The sequence below is a fragment of the Phaenicophaeus curvirostris genome, chromosome 3 (genome assembly GCF_032191515.1).
Source record: "Phaenicophaeus curvirostris isolate KB17595 chromosome 3, BPBGC_Pcur_1.0, whole genome shotgun sequence".
Classification (NCBI taxonomy): Eukaryota; Metazoa; Chordata; class Aves; order Cuculiformes; family Cuculidae; genus Phaenicophaeus; species Phaenicophaeus curvirostris.
The window spans coordinates 45,359,048-45,380,218 of NC_091394.1; the positions used below are offsets into that span (position 1 = coordinate 45,359,048).

The window sequence follows — 21,171 nt, forward strand, 5'->3', positions numbered from 1 at the left end:
TGCTGAAGGAAGCCAATACATAAATTCTCAACAATGGAACTCATAAGCACACATATATTTCAGGAATTCCACAGAACAGATACGCTGTACAGGACATCACACTTCTGGAGAGCGTTTGCTGAATTTGGCCCTTTGTGTCTAAATGGTCACCCTCAGATACAAGCCCTTCTTTCAAGGGATGAAAAGAAAACAGAAATAGAACAAACTCCAGAAAAAGAAAAAGCTATTTTCCACACCTACTGGTATGCCTGGATGAGAGGTCAAATCACGGTTACATGCTAACTTTAAGCCAACTTAAATGTGTGCTGTTGTGTTGCTGCTGAAAAGAAATGTATCTACTGGAAGACAATTGGAAGAAAAAAAGCTGTTTAAAAAAAACCAACACAAAACTCATCCATTTCATAGCATGGCTCTCTGTGCAGCCCTACCAGTGTCAGGGCAAGCAATAGGAAACTGGGGAGGGATGGTACCCTGCACTGCAGACTTATAGCGATCAAGGTAACTGTGGAGCCATGGCCCCAAAATAACAGAATTAAAATACATTATAAGATGGCACACAAAAGCCATATCAAACCTGTTTACATAAATATTTTAGTTATGATAAGAATATATCCACATATAACTGTGGCTTCTGCACTAACCTTCAGACTCTGCAATCACCTCTGGTACTCCTGCTGTTTAATGTTAAACTGTGGATTACTATTAAGAAGAAAGCTGTCAACTCTTCGTTAAGTTAGGTAAGCAACCATGGATGCCCAGTACGTATAAAATCCTCATTCAGAGAAATAAACAATGCATACTGGCTAAGCAGGGACTCCTGATACATCACAATAACAAAGTCACTGAGGTGCTGGAGCGTGTCCAGAGAACAGCAATGAAACTGGTGAAGCGGCTGGAGAACAAGTCTTACAAGGAGCAGGTGAGAAGTGGAGACTGAGGGGAGACTTTATCGCTCTCTACAACTACCTGAAAGGAGGTTGCAGAGAGGTGGGTGTTGGTCTCTTCTCCCAAGTGATAGGTGACAGGACAAGAGGGAATGGCCTCAAGCTGTGTCAGAAGTTTAGATTGAACATTAGGAAAAATTCCCTCACAGAAAGGGTTATCAAGCACTGGAACAGGCCGCCCAAGGAGGTGGTTGGGTCACTATCCCTGGAGGTGTTTAAAAGGCGAGTAGAGGTGGTGCTTGGGGACAGGATTTAGTAACAGACAGGTACGGTGGGAGTTGATAATCTCTAAGGTCTTTTCCAACCTAATGATTCTATGATTCTATGATCATACAAACTAGACTACAATTTTATATGCAAAAGCAGAAAGTGTCAAATACTCTAATGCTAGGCTAACTTTATATTGTGTTTAAACAAACAAATGGAGTGCTCCAACAAGACATTTTAGGAGAAATGTCCAGCTATCTAAAGCTTCAGACCTGCAGATACCAAAAAAAAGGTCAGGTCTTTCCATTACACAACCATTTTCAATATCATCAATGACACAGACTGGCAATACTACTGCATCTCATCTGAGTATGAGAATGATCCGTAAAATCCCTGCACAGCATCCATTGTATTTTATCCACCAAAAAACTCCCAGCTCTACCCCGTAAAAAGGAACCCAAACCACCCCATGAAAAGCTGTTAAAACAATAGGAACTCAAGGAATTAAATTAGAAATATTACATGTAACAGGATGAACCACACCTACAAATCAGTCCACGTCCTGAGTGGGTAAGACGGGCAAATGCACAGAGGGAAAGGACACTGTTATTGCAAAGGCACATGAACATCACCCTGGGAAATGAGGACACATGTGCTTTGCCTCTGGAGCCCAGTAGAGCTCCTGGGATGAAGCCAGACTTAGCCCATATGTCCGAAAATATTCTTTAGCAGTGTTTTACTCAGTTACTCAACTCCTGGGCCTTATTTACAGACTGGTACAGAAAAACATAACATGGAATTGCATTTTTCCAGGTTAATAATCATAAACATGTGCAGCTAAGTGGGTTTGGGCAGTGGTAGGTTTAAAAAAAACAACAAAAAACCCCAAACCAACACACAAAAACAAACCCTCTCATCGTTCAGTTCTATGAAATAAAATATCTCACCACAGGAGACCATTCACAGAGTGCTTATGGAAATTAACAGTTACTCAGATCTGGATTTGAATAGGGCACAGTGCAACACAGAATTATGACGAGAAAAGACAGGTTGACAAAGTGCTTAGGGACGTGGTTTACTGGCAGATAGGAATGGTTGGACTCAATTATCTAAGAGGTCTTTTCCAACCTAGTGATTCTATGATTCCGTGAGAAACAACATCTTCCTGAGGCCTTTTAACATTGTTCATTCTCTGTTTTGGGTAAAGTAGAAACACTGACTAAAAATAACTATAATGGTGCATATCTGCTGGAGGGTCGGGAGGCTCTGCAAAGGGATCTGAACAGGCTGGACCGCTGGGCAGAGTCCAATGGCATGAGGTTTAACAAGGCCAAATGCCGGGTCCTGCACTTGGGGCACAACAACCCTATGCAGTGCTACAGACTGGGAGAAGTCTGTCTAGAAAGCTGCCTGGAGGAGAGGGACCTGGGGGTGTTGGTTGACAGCCGACTGAATATGAGCCAGCAGTGTGCCCAGGTGACCAAGAAGGCCAATGGCATCTTGGCTTGTATCAGAAACGGCGTGACCAGCAGGTCCAGGGAGGTTATCCTCCCTCTGTACTCGGCACTGGTGAGACCGCTCCTCGAATACTGTGTTCAGTTCTGGGCCCCTCACCACAAGAAGGATGTTGAGGCTCTGGAGAGAGTACAGAGAAGAGCAACAAAGCTGGTGAAAGGGCTGGAGAACAGGCCTTATGAGGAGCGGCTGAGAGAGCTGGGGTTGTTTAGCCTGGAGAAGAGGAGGCTGAGGGGTGACCTCATTGCTCTCTACAACTACCTGAAAGGACGTTGTAGAGAGGAGGGTGCTGGCCTCTTCTCCCAAGTGACAGGGGACAGGACAAGAGGGAATGGCCTCAAGCTCCGCCAGGGGAGGTTTAGGCTAGACGTTAGGAAAAAATTCTTTACAGAAAGGGTCATTGGGCACTGGAACAGGCTGCCCAGGGAGGTGGTTGAGTCACCTTCCCTGGAGGTGTTTAAGGCACGGGTGGACGAGGTGCTGAGGGATATGGTTTAGTGTTTGGTAGGAACGGTTGGACTCGGTGATCCGGTGGGTCTCTTCCAACCTGGTTATTCTGTGATTCTGTGATTCTGTGATATCTGTAAATGCGAAAAATTCAGATTGCACTTATGTTTTGTATTTTTGTTTATTTTACAACTTCAAGAAAGCTTTACTTTCCTGCACGCATGATTTCCTAGGCCTTCAAATAAGGGAGAAATTTCTCTGTGCTTGAATTGTATCAATACCTATCAGCAGAATCAGAGCCTTCAGGCCTACTGCAAAAACCTCTTCCACTTTTACTAACGGGTGTCGATGTTAATGCCATGAAGATCTACACCTTTGCTCTCACTTTTATAAATTTTTGCTGATAGCAAGAAATGCTGAGACTGAAAAATCATGGATCCTCTCAGCATTTTGAGAAGGAACATTTCTAACAGGCTGATTCTTCCGCCAACTTCTCCCTACCAGACACAACAGACTGGTAGAATACCAATCTGTTCCTGCTTCAGTCCTGCCTCTCTTGTGCAGCAGGCTCTTTGCTTCACATTGTATCTCACCACTTACACAGTTCTCATCTGTCAGAAGATCTACCAGCTCACTATGGCCATGTGGGGAAGGTCACATTGCTGCGCCCACTAACACAAACACCCCATTCCAGTTTCCTCTCCCAGGATACCTTTTGAGACAATTTGATCTACAGGCTGCTCCAACAGGCTTCTGCTGCTGAGCTGGCTCATGGAAAAGCTCAACAATCACTAAAGATGGAAAGCAGAGGAGAGGCAGAGTCACAATGCCAGGAGTGCAACCCCTTCCTTGGGCAGTTTGGTTCTGCGATACTGCATGCACAGCCTTATCTTCCAAGATTTCACTTCATTTTTAGTATTTTTCCCCATATCCTCAAGCTCAAATTTCTTTATGACCCACCTAGTTCCAATACTCCCATTATTGCCATTTTGACTGATTTATCTTTTTCACCCTCACACACAACACGTTCTTCTGCTTTGGTCTCTGTGACCCAAGCTCCTTGCTCAGTCTCCCACTTTCCCCTCCCCATATTCATTTTCCTACAGGTTCCCGTGCTCCAGCTGCAAACTGCTTCCTTGCAAAAATAGTTCTCCCTCTTCTTCCTCTATTTCTTCTATCCAAAATCCTTCTGGACTTTCTTCTCTGCTACAGTCTTTTGTTTCCTCATGATTACCACCTCATCCTCTCACCCTGTCCCCATTTCTCCCACTGGCTCTCGGTCCTCCCCAGTATCACAAGAAGTCATCTTTCCTTCCTCCTTGCCAACAGCAGCCTCCCTGACTCCCACCAGTTCTCGTTCACTCAACATTTGATTCTTCCACAGGAGCCACAAATGCTGTTACTTGACAGCATCAGAGAGCTTCCAGAGGTTCAAGTGCCTGCTTAGATGTACCTATTCTTTTGAGTACTCCCCAAATGCAGTTTCTTGAACCACCTTCCTGCTCAACATGGAGTTGAACCTTCAGAATAACTGAGTATGAAAAATAAACAGCCTTCACTCTATACCCCAAGGAAAGGCTAAATTAAAAGAGATTTTAAACATGGAAAGCAGAAGGTACGTCCTTAACACAAAAGCTCCTAGCCGTTGTGGCACCACCATCTTTCAAGATCATACACCAAGCACAGGAATGCAGGCTGGGGAGAGGATGGATGATGTCTGCGTGGACAAAAGAATGTATTTTCCCTAGTCTCACTTTTTGTAATAATTGAACTCTCTCCTAAGAAATTCAGCCTAAGCTACATACCTAGTAAGTAAAAATTAAACAGCTGAGGTTTGGAAAAAAAACATAGAGAAGTAACAGAGACCCATGACAACCAACTTCAGTAGATCTTGCTTATTACAGCATGTCATCTAAGGCAGTTTGAACACATTAAAGAGAAGCACAGGTTGAAAGACTGAACTTAGAGCTCTCGTTCAGTACAGAAGGCTCCATCATTTCTATTTTGCACTAAGTCTGTATTGTGACTTTATGCCTTGCAACCCATTGCAACAGCAGAAGCAAATTAGAGCAGGTGATTGCATGCACAAATGTTATTTTGTAAAGCTGTTGTGTGGAATGAAGGACACGGGGAATTTTTCTGCAAGAAGCATTACGCAAGACCACACGTGAAGCACAGTGGGTGCTCCCAGTTCATCCCATTTTGCCATAAACAGGCATACTCTGAAAACCTGAGTGCTGCATCGAAAACAGTCCCAAGAAGTCAGTAATCAAAGGATGGAGGCCCAGTGGGAACACTCACTCAATTACAGACCCTGCTCTATTGTAACTACCCAAAAGGAAGACCCAGAACACAGCAGCACCTCATCACTGTAGGCCTTCAAGACAAAAGATCCGCATGTATGTAAAGAAACTGATGTAACCTGAAGAAATGAGGAACCCTGGTTTTGGACAAAAATTATCTTAGTAATAAGCATAGCTCCAATTTGGAAAGTAATGAACCATAACAGAAAAGAACAAAACCTATCATTTGTGGGCTAAGCATGTCAAAACACTTCACAAACCATGAATGGTGCTCACACAACTTCTGAGATGGTTGAAAAAGATGTCTTAGCAATGAGAAAAAAAGAGTTAGATGTTATTTACCAAGACTATACAATGTCTGAGACACATTTAAGTTCCATATCTTGAGTAGATAATTGCAATGTGTGAGAGGCCATTAAAATCATGGGCCTTCCAAGAGGAGAGGACACCATTAATTACACCTTAAATTAATCATCTTGTAATTGCTGATGGTTGTCAGCTACAACAACAGCTTAGGCAAAGAGCAAAGTTTTAACCAGCTTAAAACTAAGAAACCATTAATGTTTTACTCAAATTGTTCTGAATTTTTATTACTGCAATAAAACACAACAGTTTAAGCTGTGCTTAGGCTTAAAAAGATGCATTTTTACAACATACTGAAAAGCTTAATACAAAACGTTGCTTTCACTCAGACATTTCTTGGACTGAAATATTGCCATGCAGTCAAAGAGTGAAATTATATTAGATGCCATCTATTTTCTTTAACAAGCTGTACCCAAGTACATAAGTAGTGGCCTTTCCTTTTTTTAATAGCGCATCATGACCGTAAAAGGGGAAAGAAAAGGAAAATGCTTCATTTAGACAGGTAAAGCAAGTTTAAAATTTCACAAGTCACAAGTAATCACATAAACAGGGCATTAAGTAACTCCCTGGTGAGTCACGCACTGTTTGTAATTGGCAATAATTAAAGCCTCAAGAAGGGCCTTCACAAGATTTTTTTGATAAAAAGAATAAAATACAAGCTGCGCAGCAGCATGCAACTCCTAAACCTAAGATGTCTTTACAGGATACGTGAGAATGTCAGGAAACTCACTTTAAAAGAGAGCGTGCAATCACACAACTGTAGTCACAGAGGAACAAGCTGTACATTTTTCAAAAATAATGCCAGCATCAGATCAGCTCTAAAGTAACTTAAACAGGTTTGTGTGCTCTCTCATTTACCCAGAGGTGGTTAAATTCTGTTGCAATTACACTACCATCTAAAGAGTTTCAAGTTCTGCTCTGAGAGTCCATACTGACTCAGAAGCAGTGATACACAAAGTACTTAGCTCTCCCAATCAGACCCATAGACCACATGCATATTTGAGCAGACTGTTGTAGGAGCCAGCTCATGTTCAGAATATGTAGCACTGTCCAGGTTATTCCCTTTTATCAAGGTTACTGCAGCTCTTCATGAATCCATTCACTGGAGCGAAAACCTTAAACACTTATAGATACTGTAAAAATACCAGAAGCAAGGCTTCTGATTATATTATGATAAAGTCTCACACTCACATGAGTATAAATTCTCCACATATGTATGTGTTAGCATACACCTTCCAGATTGGTTCACTTCAGGAAAAACAGTTCGATAGCTTCTATTCTATAAATTCTGTAAAGCAATTCACAGGCCGTTTCCAACTGACATCTTGGGGAAAACAAAACTTGGATGCCCAGGGGAGAGTTAATTGCTTTGTTACAGATAAAATGCACCTGATAAGAGACTGACTATAACCGCACACGAAAGTCCCTGTTCCATGACTCTGACTCTGCCTCCTGCCCTGGCTATTCTTTCACACTGCCTGTCTTGCCATTAACATCCTAATTCCCTGGTGAGGCAAGCTGTGGTTGTTCACATCCAACTGTCTCTTCCAGAGTAAGCTAAGGCAGACAGTCTAGGAGAAAAGCCTAGGAACAAATCTTTACAGGGTAATGTACAGAGGTTACATGTGGCTTCCATGCTCATTCCCATCCTTCAGGGGTACCTCAGCAAGCCCTGCCACATGTCTTTCCCCAGTTGAACCAACTGCCATGAAAGGAGCTTCAGTGGTGCATTCCATTATGATCACAACCGCTTATCTAAGATGCATTCTTGGAAATAAATGGCCAGCTAACAACTAGAAAGATTACTGTTTGATTGCTTTACATCACACCTTCTGAAAGTAAAAAGTAGAAGGTCTGGACTCTTCACTGTGAAGCAGACAGATACCGTCAACCAGGCCAGACTTTTGCAGAAGTACCTTGACTTATCAGGCACCTGCATCACAACTGCTACTGCACACCCAGGGAATAATTTCTCATTCAGACTTCTTGGGAAAGTGCTGATCCACTCTTACAGATTCTTTGGTCTTAGGCACTGTGAATCCTGCTCCTGGTTCTCACTGTCTTGTCACCACAAAGTAAACCAATACCAGTTCCCCCCCCAATCACACTCAAGCCCAGCAGACCAGTTTCCCATTCTGTGGTCTAGTCCTGCTGCTTCCCAGGCTCAGTCTGTCTCCATCAGTTTCTTTATTCCTCTCTCCAGCAGTCCAATTCCCCTGCCATTGGGACTGTACCTCTCCTCTCTCACAACCTCCTCCTCCTCACTGCACGGGTGGTTCAGCACCTAGACTCGTGATACTTCAGTTTCACCATTTCTCTTCTCCACACCCAGTGCCTCATCTAATCTCTCCTTTTGGCTGCTTGCTGTCTCCCAGGCTTTCCCTTACCACCTTCCATTTCTTGCACACTGTGTTCTAATTAAGGCTTCTGAAAATTACACCCCACACATAAGCAAGAAGTTTGGAGGTGAGACCCAGCCAAATGTACGTTTCTCCTCTAAAATACAAACTGCATTAAAAGGGTTTGCTTGATTACCAAAATACTCTTAATTACAGTAAAGAGATTTTCTTTCCTGCTAGTTTAATCCTCAGAAAATGTTTGAAAGTTGTGGTAACTTTTGATAAGGGCTTAACTATTGAGAGCTCCTGCTGGTTTTGGCTGGGGTGTAGTCACCGACTGGGCATTGGTTGGTTGGTGGTGAGTAATTGTTTTCATTTGCATCAGTTCTCTCGTGTCTTATTTCTCTCTGTTATTTTTCTTTTCATTACAATTTATTGTTATATTTCAATTATTGAACTGTTCTTATCTCAACCCATGAGTTGTCCTCACTTTACCATTTCACTTCTCTTCCCTTCACCCTATTGGAAGGAGAATGAGTTAGTGGCTATGTGATGCTTAGTTGCCAGCTGGGGCTAAACCACAACAAAGCAGAGCTGGATACTATGAACTGTCCTGCAAGAACATCAAACTCTCCTATACTTCTGAAAAATACAACATTGTACAACATAATATATTACCTGTTATTGCTTAGATCAACCTTAGAATTATTCCTGGTGTAACAAACCTGTCCCTTTTCTCTCTCCACCTCTTCAAATTCCCACTTGTGCCAGTACTAATGCTTGGAAAACAGAACAGGAAGTTTTACTTTTACCACCTAACAGAGGAAGGGAGCAAAATACAATAAAGCTTTGTGGTTTACTTTTTTAGCAATTGCTATAAACATAGTATCACCTCAGTTTTTTTTTTTCCCTCAAGACTACAGACAAGTGTTATACAATTCATGTTTTCTGAAAAGTCTTTTGAAGAGTTCTCACATCCCTAGTCACCAAAAGCCTGCAGCAAGTCATACAGCAACTGATGATCTAGCGAATTAAGAGTAATGTTTATACTTCTACCAGTTCCCAGGCTGTTTGGTTAATGACAAACTCCCCTTATCAGAGTTTTCAACTACAGCATGGTTCTGTATCTGAGCACAGCCAACTTGAGAACAGCTGTTCATTTAGTGGAGTCAGTTAAAAAAAAACCAAACCACAAAACCCTAACTAGTTGAGCTGAATGTATCATCAACTACTGCTAAAAAACCCAAGTGCTTATCAACACAGTGAAAAAAAAACCCAAACCCAAAAACCAAATTAAGCAGAAGAGAAGTCAACAATGGACTTTACATCAAATATTCTATTGCAGCTTTAAACATGTCAGCTATTCTTTCAAGATCATCTACAGATTGACCATGACAGATCACACAACAGAGAAGAGAATCTAGTTTTCAAGACAGGCAGAGCTCTGCACACTCAGTTCATTAGAACCATCACAGAATCATCAAACGGACTGGTTTGGAAGGGACCTTCAAGATCGTTCATTGCCAAGCCCCCTGCCATGGGGAGGGACACTGTCCACTACATCAGGTTGCTCAAAGCCTCATCCAACCTGGCCCTGAACACTTCCAGGGATGGGGCATCCACAGCTTCTCTGGGTAACCTGTTCCAGTGCCTCACCACCCTCACGGGAACAAATTTCTTCCTAATATATAATTTAAGTCTCCCTTCTTCCACCTTAAAACCATTACCCCTCATCCTATCACTGCACTCCCTGATAAAGAGCCTCTCCCCACCTTTCCCACAGATCTCCCTTGAGGAAAGCTCCTAGAAGGTCTCCTTGGAGCCTTCTCTTCTCTAGGCTAAACACGCCCAACTCTCTCAGCCTGTCCTCATATGGGAGGTTCTCCAGTTCTATTATCATTTCCTCCTCACTTACTCTAACAGATCCACATCCTCCATGTGCTGAGGACTCTAGAACTGAACACAAGACTCCAGGGGAGGTCTCATGAGGGCAGAGTAAAGGGGCAGAGTCACCTTCCTTGACCTGCTGGTTACACTTCTTTGGATGCAGCCCAGGATACAGTTGGCTGTCTGGGATGCAACCCACATTGCCGGCTCACATGGAGCTTTCTGATCAGTCAACACCCCCAAGTCCTTCTCCTCAGGACTATTCTCAATCCATCCTCTGCCAAGCCTGTAATTGCGCTTGGGATTGCCCTGACAATCACCCAGTCAAAAAAATTTAATGACTGGGTGTAGTCATCACCCAGTTAAAACAATGTAAGGCTATACATAGCCTAGTTTAGAGGTTGTGTTTGGTTTTCGGTTGTGTATTTGTTTGGGATTTTCTGTGGCCGTTTTATGGGGTTTTTTAGGGGTTTTTTTGTTTTTTAAAGAGTGCTAAAACACTAGAAATTACAAGGGTAACAACAAATATTAAAGGCACTTTGCTTTGGATTTACCACTGGTAACAAATTTGGGACATGCCTACACACCAGTAACATAACACAGTGGTGTTTCTGTAACAGCAATAACTTACCTGGCAAAAGCAACAGCAGCAGTGGAGATACAGTAACACATCGTGAAGCTCCTACCAGCAGGTAAAGTTCAAGCTCTATGGAAATCTTGGGAACATACTCCATTGATGTGTACAGGCAGATGCCAATGTTGCTGCGTTATCATCATATTTCTTACATGTGCTGATTACAAAAAAAATGGAACACGTATGACCCCCTACAAACATCACTTAACTTGGGTCTGCTGATTTGTCCTTCAAAAGCCACTTGCTACCACCTACTAGCCCCCTGAGTTCAGTACAAACGAAGCCTAGCTACGCTTTGACAGCTGCATGAACCTGCTTCATATGCAGAGGAATGACAAAGAGCACACATGCTGCACAAAATACTGCACACTGAATCCACAGCATTGCTTTTTAATCCAGTATTGACATATTATCTTTTAGACTGGATGTAGAAAAACAATCGATTAGAGGCATCATGCTTCTTCGCTGAATTAGCTGAACTGTGATCGTCGTTTTATTCACAGAAATTTCAAACACCATTAAGTTCATTTCACAGAAATCACTTGATAATCCTTTAACTGGGAGGTCAGCATGAACAGTCTAGTTTACCTTACCAAAGACAAAGAATATTTAATCCTAAGGACTTATCATTCTCAGAAATAAGCACCTTCTGGAAGCATACTAATGACACACAAACCTTTAGGATTAAAATAGCAAAAATTAAATTTCTTGTGCATTACATTGATTGTTTTCTACCACATATTGGAGACATGTGAAGAGATCTATAAATTAGTCACTTCAACTGACAACTCTACAAGGTAAGAAGAAACTAAGAACAGCTTTGCTTGGATCTTTTCATACTGTGACACGACATAGATGACTAGTTTCCATGTATGATTTTTTTTCATGTTTAAAATGCTGCATGTTCTGGTGTAACACAGGCGACCATATCCAACTTTTAGTCAATATTAAAATTAAAATAGAACTATGGTGGTTAAGATAAAAACTACTATAACAGCAGAAAGAAAAAGAAAGACTTTGATCTAGAAAAACTGTTCGTATAACAGCTTCTCTGATTATTTTCAGTAATTATTTAATAATTATGTCTGTCTGCAGGACCTTAGTTGGTGACTTTAAAAGTCCTGTAAATCATCAAGCTAACACTAGTGGCTATGGACCTAGAAACCGAAGTAAAGCTGAAGTCCGCCCCTTTGCATTCACCAGTTGTTTCATTAGGCCTATACTGAGTAAAATCAACTGGAGATTCGGTTGGATGCAAACATTTTCCCAAATTAAATATAATGGATAGGACTACAATGCTTCTGTGCTGCCAGCACAGCTGTTCGCAGCAAAGCCTTGTTGTAGATGCAGTTTTATCCACCAGAAGACTTTTTCTGGTGCAGCTGATTTCATTTGGTGATCTGTTTTGAGCCAAGCCACCAAAATAGTAGCTTTATTGATCCATGTTACATCTATAGCAGCGCAACCTGCTGGAATAGATGCTGGTGTCTGACAAACTCATGCTATATGTTAAAGAAAACTATGTTGGTTTGAGTTTTTTTAATTTTTTTTTTTACCATGGTCTAAAAGTGTCCACACAAGAGGAGGACTATATCATCTCTTCTTTTCAGACATATTCCCATTGATGCCAATGACAATTCTTCATTAAGACCACATGAGGTATTTAGTCTTTCTGAAAATTTCTAAGGTTTTAGGGCGTTTTTTTGTTACTCATATGTAGAGTTGGGATAAACAAGTTCTCTTTTCCACCTCTGCCCCAGATTCACTCTCTACCCAAGAGGAAAGTAAATTTAAATATTTATAAACGCAGCAGATTATTAATTATGATTAACACCACCACCTCCAGGGCTGAGATGTTGCAAAACATCACGCATGTGAACACTGAAAACACTTACAAAAACATTCAAGGCAAGGTGTGGCACCACCCAGCTTGGGGCAACAGCTGGTCTCCAGTGCTCCTCTCTGCAGCAAATGGCTGGGAAGCAGGAAACTGCCTCCACAGCCAGCAAAGGCTTCTTCGGAGCTCATGAGTTAAATTACTGATTACTGAAACAGCAGCAGGACCCACAAGTTCACAGTATTTGTCTTCTACACCAATTTACACAGCCAATCAGCCTTACAAGAAAACCCACACGAAACACCAGCTGTCTAGAAAAATGTATAAACACCCTTACAATTTAAATTCAAATTCACATATATAGTCTAAAACAGACTTCCACTCAATCTGTATCACCTAATGCAGTAATTTTTGGCAATCTTATGGCTTCAGGGTATCATAAAACCCCCCATGCCTTCTGAAATAGAGAATGATCGTCATTTTCTATTTACTTGCCAAATGTAATAAAAATGCACTGAATAATAACAAAAATAGACAATAAAAATATCTATGTTTCACAGCTGGCAAAAAAAAAGTTCAGTATCTGATTCTCAAATCTGCTACATAGCCTTATCTACACAAGAAAAATCATGCTGCTTTAAATAAAATTAGCATAGGTAGTTTAATGGAAGCCCTAGTACACATAAGATAAAGCAGTGCCATTGTCCTCCCCCTCGCCACAAAAAGAAAATAAACTGCCTCTATCAGTATAAGGCATTTTTAAAGCAGCAAAACGCTTGTTCTTAAGTACCAAAACCCACAAAAAGTAATCACCTGTCAAAAATATATATCTGTAACTGACTGTTCTAAGGATACAAACTGCAATCTTCGATGATACACATTTGTGTGCCTTTCAGATGTCTTCAAACTCTGACTGAAAAAGCATACTAAAAACCCACTTACAAAATAAGGATATATAAAGAACTAGGAACCAGAAGCAGCCAAACCTCTACAGAAAACTGTAAGCCAGTTTTATCATAAAATAAGCAAAATACCATAAAATTGTAGAGCACAAAAGGAGCGCTGCAGGTAACAACCAACCAATCCAACATCTCCGCTGTTTTTTTTGGTAAAGCATACAGATTTTGGCATATTCCAAGATACATACGCAACAGTAACTGCTACAAAATTAGTTCTTCTTAATTATCTTTGTCAAGGAACTTGGATTTGAATCTACATTGCAGTATGTCAGTCACGTTAATTTAGTGAACCATCTAGACAACAAAGTAAGAACTCCACATATTTATCACTTCCTCTTTCAGCTGATAAGTTGCATTTCATTTCCTCCAACAGCTTTGAAGATCCTTTTCAAAATATGACCGAGAAAACCTGTCCGATTACCAGTGGCAAGAGTTGTATAAATTTTGGAGAACTGCAACCTCAAATCTCAGGACTGAAACCTCAGAAGCATGATCTGTGAAAGATCTGTCCATCTGAGATTAGCTTCCAAGTGACCAGCACAAGGAAAACTTAACAGAATTTGTAAACAGTAAAACACCTAACGAACAAGAAAAGCTAAACTCACAAGGCTGAAATAATTCAAGGAGTTTCTGGGTAAATCTGTTCATTGGTTGGTTGGCTTTTTATTCCCTAAGCTCTTACACTCTAAGTCCATTCAACCAATTAAAAAAAAAACACCATCAAATATGAAAAGCTCTTTAGGCTATCTTAGAAGAACAGCATGTCCTTTGACGCCATCACAACTGAAAATTAAAAGATGAGGGTGTCAGATGACACTTTTCTTCAAATCTTATTAAAAATAAAGGTATTTTAGGATTTGTAGAGATAAGCATTACATTTTTACATAGCATCTGCTTCACAATATTAAAATCTATCGGAGTTCCGTTTTTACAAATACAGTAAAATACCTGCCAATTTTATTACCTTATGTGACACAATATTAAATTAATACGCTCAATATTAAGTATGTAAAAGCAGTGTATTGGACAGAAGAAAAAAATAAGCAAGAATTACATGCTTTCATAGTAACATGATGGAAAAACACTACCAATATAGAATTAGAATTTATGTTTTGCATTCAAGGCAATTCATGCTTAGAAAAGTCTGTGAAAATGTATTTTCATTGCAACGTCCAAAAAAATTTCACACCTTGACAGGTGACACTTTTATTTAAACAACCCACCTAGACAGGACAGAAATATTAAAGTAACAATAAGCCTAATTATCAGAGTAAATTAAATATTAAATTTCACAAAAGTTACTATGGAAAAAAACATTAAAATTATAGTTTCCAATTCTTAGGTGTAACTCTTATTTTAGGTCTGGTTTTAGAGAGAAGTGATGGTCTTGCAGAATTCTTCCTAAATTTTCTGTGAAAAAGAGAAGCTGCAATTTTTGTCACAGTGATAGTTTTTTCCACAAATGTCAAGTTAACAGTGTTATCGGCATACATTCTTTAAACCCATGCATTTAGCTCAAGCACTGGTAACACCAGAGGTCTATGCTCAGTCCCCTCCAGTCAGATGTCTGTCTTATAGCACAAAACTCAGTTACTCATAATACAGAAGCCCCGGGATCCTACTGAAACTGTAAAACAGGAGGTGAATTCCATGCGATGTCTAATCTAAGAATTAAGCCAGATCAGTGAAATGTAAAATTTTCATGTTACAGAGGGCAAAAATGAAACAGAAATATATTTTATTTATACAGAACTAAATTAATTGACTCAAGTGATGAGTTATTCACTGCTATTAAATGTACAAAGCAAGCAACCTGAAACTAAATTTATTTTCTTAAAATAATTTTCAGTTTGATCCAAACTCATGCTCTTATTTGGAATGTCAAACCTTACTACCAAGGACTCACTCCTCACTCTTCCTTCACAGCAACCACCTGGCCCCCTTCCCACCTCATACCAGCAGTCATCACTTGTCCCTTTTTTTTACTTGTGTGTCTCCAGTGACCAAAACAACCAGTCTAAAAAAAGCTCAGTTCCTTGTGAGCGAGAAGAATAAAGAAGGCAGTGTGAAACTGAGAAATCGTGCTCCTAATAGTTCCAAAGCTGCCCCTTGCACTGCTCTGAAGAAGACAGCAGCAACTATTCCTATGAAAAAGCATTTCCCCCAGAAATTAAAACAATGCATCTCTGCACATTTAGGCAAGGCCTTCCACAGCACTGTGCTTTGTGTTGGGCTGCAGCTGGCAAGAATCGTTAAGCTTCCCTGGTTCCTCCAGGAAAGACGTTTGCCCAGATGGAAGCAAGCCAGGGTTTGCCTACGAAGTCAACCTGCAACACCAAGGATCGCAAACGGTTTTTGAAATAATTTTTACAGTCGCATTGATTGCTCAAGGTTTATAATTCTACACCTCTTCCCAGCACCAGTAACAAGTGGACAGGTGACAAACTACTAATAGTTAGGCACACACCAACAAGGATGAAGCAACTTGTGTCACATCCTTCAATTATTATCCTATCAGAATAATTGCATGATTTAATTCTGCATATAGAAGACAATACTGAATTTGTTTATTTAAAACCAAACATACCATTTTCTCTACTAACTTTTTTTTATATAGGGCTACACGCCACATTAATTCACGCTATTAAACAACTTATTCAGGTTTATATTACAAGTGGTGAGAAATCCTTCCTTCCCTCCTTCGTTCCTTCCTTCCTTCCTTCCTCCATCCCTTCCTCTAGATTTCCCTGTTCATTAAATAATTAGTTGCTATTTTTTAACCATGATGTTATATCAAGCTGCTTCTGGAAGAAAGTGGGACACGTTCATTATCCGTACTTTTGTTTACTTAGTATTATAGAATTTTCACAAGGAAAAAAATACCAAAACATGTTCTCTATTTTAATACATTTACTTATCAGAGGAAATAACTACTTCTAGGTAGTGAACTGATCGCTCCTAAACGCTGTGATCTCATGCTTTTTGAATTGATAGAGCTCAGTCTCCCATGCATACTTAGAATTCATATATTAGACAAGAAAAAAGACACTTTCTGCTTTTTCAGTGCATGACTAATAGTAAATGACGCTAAAAACCCCAGTTATATTTCACTAATATTTTTGGTCAGAAGTATTATACTTAATAACTTTGGGTTTGACCTTGTTAATAAATAACTTTATCCACTGCCTTTATTACTGCACTTTGTATTTATCTTTTCACGAATTCTTCCCTGTTGGTTCAAAATTGTCACCACACTTTACTGATGAAACCTAAATAAAGGTATTTTTCCTACTACACTGTCTACTACTAACAGGATAGAATAAAGTAAAATCTCTTTGGGTATATTTGAACTGAGTGCTGTGTGAGCCTACTTACTGGATCACCACTCCTCAAGGCGATTGTATATATCCCTCCCCATCCCACTTCCCAGCACCTGCCCTGAGTAAGCTGTTATCCCCCACTTTCTACTGCAGCCTAAAGAAAAACTGGAAGCAGGGAGCACGGGATCCCTGCTGCTGTACAGCTTCGGAGAAGAAGGCTTGCCGCTGCTGCCACCAATGTCAAAGAGTCTGTCACTCAACTACACCTTCACAGCTTCGACCAAGTTTGTATTCGCTGATATCTAACCCAAAAGGTGAGGGATGACTGTGATGGGAATGATAATTATGGACAGGAACAAAGTAATACCCTTCCTTTTTGTAAAATAAACCTGCATCCTCACCCTTTCAGTTTTGGCCACACCTGGCAGAGAACATAATTGTTACTTGGAAAGCTACCACCGCTCAACACCACCATGTCTGGGGACACAGCCTAAGTGCAAGCCTCCCTCCCACAGGCCACTTGCAGCCCCATTATGGCCTCAACTGATATATACGTATGTTTTTAACAACGCTTAGAAAACTGTGGGCCACGAGGCTGAGGTGAACAGCAGAAAGAGCTGATGAATTCTTTAGGTGATAATCGGAAGCAGGAACATGGCAAACCATGGATAGTTTTACAGGTAGTAAATCATTCACTGCTTCAAAATGATCAGATGCATCAGTTCAGGGAGCAGCTTAGTAGATTATACTAGATGTACAATAAATGTAAGATAAACATCATATGATACTCCACTTTGGCATTTTGAGGTCAGCCACACGACACCAAACTTTATAGAAGGAAAGGAAATTTGCATTTGTTGGTATTTTTTGCTAAATAGCATAATCTTCCATATTAGTTTAAAAAGAGCTTGTAAGAAACGACAGTGTTTACTCAGAAAATATCCAAACCTTTCACGTGAGAAAATACAGCTAAAATGTGTCAGGGAGGTGCCTAATGAGTACAGCTGAGACCAGAACCCCAAAGTGTCAGATACAGTGCATGTGCACATCAGCTTTGATTTAACTACTTGTACTGAACGAGGCCGTGCAGCTCTGAAGCAAGAATGCAGTTATTGCAGTACCAAAACAGAATCATAGAATCACTAGGCCAGAAAAGACCCACAGGATCATTGAGTCCAACCATAAAAAACATAAAAACCAACATATTCCAGTATAGACACACATATACAGAAATGGAAATAAGCTACTACACAGAAAGAAAATTTGCTCCCACTATAACTACAATCACATCAGGGGTTTTACAGTGAAGTTCTTACTTCTGGGGGAAGAGAAAACAAACCAAAACATCTGACACACCCTTCCACCCCTGAATACACCTTAACTAAGGCAGAATAATGCTGGAGTTGCACTCAGGCAGCAATTCCTATCTCCTATTTTGGATACACAAAGACTAAAAACACAATCTACTTTCTCAAAACTAGAAATGAGAACCTGAGAACAAGGAAAGTAAAGTTCCCTTCTTCTCCATAATAAACATCCTACTTTTGACCAAGTTACCTAGAACACTACAGCAAGGTGTTGAGTAAACTTCAGACACTTAGAAATAGCAAACACTCAAAAGCACTACAGTTTGGAAGCTTTTTTCCTTTCTATGTTACTTCTCTGTAGAAAAGAGCCCCTGAAGAGTATGTGTCACACTGACTGCATAACTGTACTACATATGGACTCCACTGAAAAGAACTGAAGAAGCCGTATAGAATCATTCAGCAGAAGCTGTATGCAACATCTCAAATGACATCAAAGCCCAAATCTAAGAGATCACTCTCCCATTTTTAAGCTCGCTGATAAATTTACATGCCTTACAATCCTAGGTCACATCCAACAAAGCCTTAATATCACCCTTGAATCAGTGCATTATAGTGATGCTGAACATGCACGGTAAGCGCTTCCAGCGCTTTCTAGATGAGAAATAGGCAAAATAATGTAATTATGACTGGATTGCTGTGCTGGAACAGAAGACTCAAACAAAGTCCATCTTTGATTTGAACTGATAAGAAGGCTTTGGCCTACTGTTTTTTTGTTATTACTCCTCATTAGGTATGACCATTAACCTAAGGGACACCGGGACAGAGTGTGGAAATCCAAACCACATCACTCTCATGAACAGATGCTTTCAAACTACTAGTGTGCATTGCTGGCATTCTCTCTGTGGTTTGTGTTAACACACATCAGCACTTAAAAGCAAGAACTGCTTATTTACTCATACCTTACATCCTGACGTACAACATACAATGACGTATGCTTCTTCAACTGCATTATTGGGTAGAAAACACAGCATCCTTAGAATCACAGAATCATCAAGGCTGGAAAAGACCTCTAAGATCAAGTGTGCCTACTAAACCTTGTCTTGAAGTGCCACATCTCTGTGTTTTTTGAACACCTCCAGGGATGGAGACTCCACACTTCCCTTGGTAGCCTGTTCCATGCTCGACAACTCTTTCGGCAAATAAATTTTTCCTAATGCCCAATCTAAACCTCCTCTGGCACAACTGGATGCCATTTCCTCTTGTCCTATCACTTGTTCTTTGGGAGAAGAGATCAATACCCACCTCGCTACAACCTCATTTCAGGTAGTTGTAGAGAGCGATAAGGTCTCCTCTCAGCCTCCTTTTCTCCAGATTGAAAAACCCCAATTCCCTCAGCCACTTCTCATAACACTTCTAGAATCGTAGAATCATCAGGTTGGAAAAAACCTCTTGGATCATCAAGTCCAACCATTCCTATCTGCCACTAAACCATGTCCCTGAGCATCTACATGTTTAAATACCTCTAGGTATGGTTACTCAACCACCTTCCTGGGCAGCCTCTGCCAGTGCCTGATGACCCTTTTTATGAAATTTTTTTCCCTGATATCCAGTCTGAACCTCCTTGGTGCAGCTTGAGGCCATTCCACCTTGTCCTATCACCTGTCATGCAGGAAAAGAGGCCAGCACCCTCCTTTCTACAACCTCCTTTCAGGTAGTTGGAGAAAGCAATAAGGTCACCCCTCAGCCTCCTCTTCTCAAGGCTAAACCACCCAGTTCCCTCAGCCACTCCAGACCCTTCACCAGCTCTGTTGCCTTCCACTGGACACGCTTCAGGACCCTGATGCCCTTCTTGCTGTAAGGGGCCCAAACCCAAACACAGTATTCCAAGTGCAGCCTCACCAGCACTGAGTACAGGGGCACGGTGACTTCCCTGGTCCCGCTGGCCACACTTTCTGACGCAAGCCCGGATGCTGTTGTCTCCTTGACCACCGGGGCACGCTGCTGGCTCACATTCAGCCGGCTGCCCACCAGCACCCCCAGCTCCTTTTCCTACCGGGCACCTTCACGGCCACCTTCCCGCACACCCTTAGAAGTCGATACGTGTAGCGGGGTCTGTGCTGGCCCCGCCCTCAGTCCGGCTGCGCTGAGGCTCGGGGGAGGGAGTCAATGATGACCCCGCCCGTTTCTAATGAAACCGGCTTTCCTGAGGGCGGCCTACGGAGTTGGCCCCGCCCCTCGGAGCTGAAGGGGCGTGGTCTGCGCTGGTCACGACCCCCGCCCTCTCGGCCCCGCCCACAGCCCCAGTGGAGCGCAGGGGCGGGGTCTCTACCGGCCCCGCCCCCTGCCTGGGTGAGGGGGCGGAGCCAGCCCGTGGCCCTCCCCGCCCCCCCGGCAGCCGCACCTCCCCCGCCGCTCCCACCCCCCGCCTCCCCCCCCGCCCCCGCTCCCGCGCCCGCCGTCGCGGGCACTCTCACCGTTCCGGGGAGGGCGGGGGGGAGGGAGCTCCGCCTCGGTCCTCAGGCGCGGGGCCCCGCCTCGCCCCTCATTCCGCCGCCGCCTCCGCCGCCGCCCGGCTCGCAAGGGACGGCTCGGGAGCGGCGCGAGCTCCGCACCGCGCACGCGCCGCCGCCTCGCGCCGCGGCTCCGGGCCGGCCGGGGGCGGAGGGGGAGGGGGGAGCGGCGCGGGGAGCGGCCTGTTGGGCGGCAGGCGCGTGCGCCGGCGGGGCACTGTGCTGCGCATGCGCACCGCGAGGAGGGTGTCTGCGCGCGCGCGCGCGGCATGATGGGCATTGTAGTTCTCTCGGGGACGCAGCTCCGTATGGGTGGCCGGGCGGCTTCCAGCCGCTGGACTACAACTTCCATCGGGGGGAGCGCCCGAAGGTGGGGGTCCGAGACACTGCTCGCCTGCTCCCCCTCGGTGTTTTGAAGGTCTTCCCTCATGCGGGAGTGCCCTGGGACTGGGGGGATGGGGGGAGAGGGGAGAGCCGGCAGCGAGGGGGTGCTGGAGGGTACCCCAGTGTCGTAGAATCGTAGAATCGTTTGGTCAGAAAAGACCTCTGGGATCCCTCCCTGGAGGTGTTCAAGTTGGATGGGTCCTTGAGCAGCCTGG

General features: G+C 42.5%; 1 protein-coding gene across 1 annotated transcript in view; it reads right to left on the reverse strand.

Annotated features, from left to right (window-relative positions):
• Positions 1 to 20,728, reverse strand: part of RALBP1 (ralA binding protein 1) — a 37,912-nt gene extending 17,184 nt beyond the window's left edge. The window contains exon 1 of the mRNA XM_069853875.1: positions 20,537 to 20,728. The gene's annotated coding sequence lies outside the window, so the exon portion shown is untranslated. The remainder of the gene's footprint in view (positions 1 to 20,536) is intronic.
• Between the last annotated feature and the right edge of the window lie 443 nt (positions 20,729 to 21,171).